Consider the following 3,972-nt stretch of genomic DNA (forward strand, 5'->3'; position numbering starts at 1 on the left):
ACATTAAGCGGCAGCCTCTGCAAATAATGTTTTTAAACCATTAATGGGGGGTTTAGATCATAATTTAGCCTGCTCAGTACTCACCTGCATTGTTCCTCAAAGATGCTCAGATCAATATGCATGGAAATATGAACATTCTGTCACATAGCAGCACAGAAACAAGTTTACATTCAAATCAAACACAAAGACCGTGATGTCATAATGGAGTTGGGTTGGAACTGGAACCGTTTATAGAACTCATCCTGATAGGCCGTCATCAACGCCACGTCACAATACGGTGGGAGGCGTTCAATCTGCCTGCTGGGGGGGGGCAAGGAGACCCGCAGCTCCGCTAAAACTATTGACAACGGAGTGCCGTTTTCAAGGGATTGATCAATAAATGTTAACTATTTAGTTGCAATGTCATCGCTCTATTTATTACATTTGACCTTTATTTAACTAGGCAAGTCAGTGATGGCCAAGGGACAGTGGGTTAACTGCCTTGTTTAGGAGCAGATCGACAGTTTTTACCTTGTCGGCTTGGGATTCGATCGAGCAACCTTTCGGTTACTAGTCCAACGCTCTAACCACTAGGCTACCTGCCTCCTCTAACCACCAGGCTACCTGCCTCCTCCTAACCACTAGGCCTGCCTCCTCTAACCAGGCTACCTGCCTCCTCTAACCACTAGGCTACCTGCCTCCTCTAACTACTAGGCTACCTGCCTCCTCCCTAACCACCAGGCTACCTGCCTCCTCTAACCACTAGGCTACCTGCCTCCTCTAACCACCAGGCTACCTGCCTCCTCTTAACCACTAGGCTACCTGCCACCTCTCCTCTAACCACCAGGCTACCTGCCTCCTCTAACCACTAGGCTACCTGCCTCCTCTAACCACTAGGCTACCTGCCTCCCTCCTAACCACTAGACTACCTGCCTCCTCTAACCACTAGGCTACCTGCCTCCTCTAACCACCAGACTACCTGCCTCCTCTAACCACTAGACTACCTGCCTCCTCTAACCACCAGGCTACCTGCCTCCTCTAACCACTAGACCACCTGCCTCCCTCTAACCACCAGGCTACCTGCCTCCTCTAACTACTAGGCTACCTGCCTCCTCTAACCACCAGGCTACCTGCCTCCTCTAACCACTAGACCACCTGCCTCCTCTAACCACCAGGCTACCTGCCTCCTCTAACTACTAGGCTACCTGCCTCCTCTAACCACCAGGCTACCTGCCTCCTCTAACCACTAGGCTACCTGCCTCCTCTAACCACCAGGCTACCTGCCGCCTCTAACCACTAGGCTACCTGCCTCCCTCCTAACCACCAGGCTACCTGCCTCCTCTAAAACCACTAGGCACTGCCTCCTCTAACCACTAGGCTACCTGCCTCCTCTAACCACTAGACTACCTGCCTCCTCTAACCACTAGGCTACCTGCCTCCTCTAACCACTAGACTACCTGCCTCCTCTTAACCACTAGACTACCTGCCTCCTCTAACCACCAGGCTACCTGCCTCCTCTAACCACTAGACCACCTGCCTCCTCTAACCACCAGGCTACCTGCCTCCTCTAACCACTAGACCACCTGCCTCCTCTAACCACCAGGCTACCTGCCTCCTCTAACCACCAGGCTACCTGCATCCTCTAACCACTAGACTACCTGCCTCTTCTAACCACTAGGCTACCTGCCTCCTCTAACCACTAGACTACCTGCCTCCTCTAACCACCAGGCTACCTGCCTCCTCTAACCACCAGGCTAACCTGCCTCCTCTAACCACCAGGCTACCTGCCTCCTCTAACCACCAGGCTACCTGCTCCTCCCTCTAACCACCAGGCTACCTGCCTCCTCTAACCACCAGGCTACCTGCCTCCTCTAACCACCAGGCTACCTGCCACCTCTAACCACTAGACTACCTGCCTCCTCTAACCACCAGGCTACCTGCCTCTAACCACTAGACTACCTGCCTCCCTAACCACTAGACTACCTGCCTCCTCTAACCACTAGACTACCTGCCTCCTCTAACCACCAGGCTACCTGCCACCTCTAACCACTAGACTACCTGCCTCCTCTAACCACCAGGCTACCTGCCTCCTCCTAACCACTAGACTACCTGCCTCCTCTAACCACTAGGCTACCTGCCGCCCTCCTCTAACCACTAGACTACCTGCCTCCTCTAACCACTAGACTACCTGCCTCCTCTAACCACCAGGCTACCTGCCTCCTCTTAACCACTAGACCACCTGCCTCCTCTAACCACCAGGCTACCTGCCTCCTCCTAACTACTAGGCTACCTGCCTCCCAACCACCAGGCTACCTGCCTCCTCTAACCACTAGGCTACCTGCCTCACTCTAACCACCAGGCTACCTGCCGCCCTAACCACTAGGCTACCTGCCTCCTCTAACCACCAGGCTACCTGCACTCCTCTAACCACTAGGCTACCTGCCTCCTCTAACCACTAGGCTACCTGCCTCCTCTAACCACTAGACTACCTGCCTCCTCTAACCACTAGGCTACCTGCCTCCTCTAACCACTAGACTACCTGCCTCCCTCTAACCACTAGACTACCTGCCTCCCTCTAACCACCAGGCTACCTGCCTCCTCTAACCACTAGACCACCTGCCTCCTCTAACCACCAGGCTACCTGCCTCCTCTAACCACTAGACCACCTGCCTCCTCTAACCACCAGGCTACCTGCCTCCTCTAACCACCAGGCTACCTGCATCCTCTAACCACTAGACTACCTACACTTCTAACCACTAGGCTACCTGCCTCCTCTAACCACTAGACTACCTGCCTCCTCTAACCACCAGGCTACCTGCCTCCTCTAACCACTAGGCTACCTGCCTCCTCTAACCACCAGGCTACCTGCCTCCTCTAACCACCAGGCTACCTGCCTCCTCTAACCACCAGGCTACCTGCCTCCTCTAACCACTAGACTACATGCCTCCTCTAACCACTAGACTACCTGCCTCCTCTAACCACTAGACTACCTGCCTCCTCTAACCACCAGGCTACCTGCCACCTCTAACCACTAGACTACCTGCCTCCTCTAACCACCAGGCTACCTGCCTCCTCTAACCACTAGACTACCTGCCTCCTCTAACCACTAGACTACCTGCCTCCTCTAACCACCAGGCTACCTGCCTCCTCTAACCACTAGACTACCTGCCTCCTCTAACCACTAGACTACCTGCCTCCTCTAACCACCAGGCTACCTGCCTCCTCTAACCACTAGACTACCTGCCTCCTCTAACCACTAGACTACCTGCCTCCTCTAACCACCAGGCTACCTGCCTCCTCTAACCACTAGACTACCTGCCTCTTCTAACCACTAGACTACCTGCCTCCTCTAACCACTAGACTACCTGCCTCCTCTAACCACCAGGCTACCTGCCTCCTCTAACCACTAGACTACCTGCCTCCTCTGGGGGGGGGGGCATCAAATGAAGTGGTTCACTACATAGAATAGGGCTCTGGTCACTAGTAGTTCACTCTATAGGGAATAGGGCTCTGGTCACTAGTAGTTCACTATATAGGAATAGGGCTCTAAGTCACTAGTAGTTCACTATATAGGGAATAGGGCTCTGGTCACTAGTAGTTCACTATATAGGGAATAGGGCTCTGGTCTCTAGTAGTTCACTATATAGGGAATAGGGCTCTGGTCACTAGTAGTTCACTATATAGGGAATAGGGCTCTGGTCTCTAGTAGTTCACTATATAGGGAATAGGGCTCTGGTCACTAGTAGTTCACTATATAGGGAATAGGGCTCTGGTCACTAGTAGTTCACTATATAGGGAATAGGGCTCTGGTCACTAGTAGTTCACTACACAGGGAATAGAGGCTCTGGTCACTAGTAGTTCACTATATAGGGAATAGGGCTCTGGTCACTAGTAGTTCACTATATAGGGAATAGGGGGTCTCTGTAGTTCACTATATAGGGAATAGGGCTCTGGTCACTAGTAGTTCACTATATAGGGAATAGGGCTCTGGTC

The 3,972-nt window shown here is 52.8% G+C and overlaps 1 pseudogene; it reads right to left on the reverse strand.

The window, feature by feature from the left end:
• Positions 1-90, reverse strand: part of LOC135535937 (phosducin-like protein 3) — a 3,962-nt pseudogene extending 3,872 nt beyond the window's left edge.
• Positions 91-3,972: the final 3,882 nt, after the last annotated feature.

Source organism: Oncorhynchus masou, unplaced genomic scaffold, assembly GCF_036934945.1.
Source record: "Oncorhynchus masou masou isolate Uvic2021 unplaced genomic scaffold, UVic_Omas_1.1 unplaced_scaffold_5338, whole genome shotgun sequence".
NCBI lineage: Eukaryota > Metazoa > Chordata > Actinopteri > Salmoniformes > Salmonidae > Oncorhynchus > Oncorhynchus masou.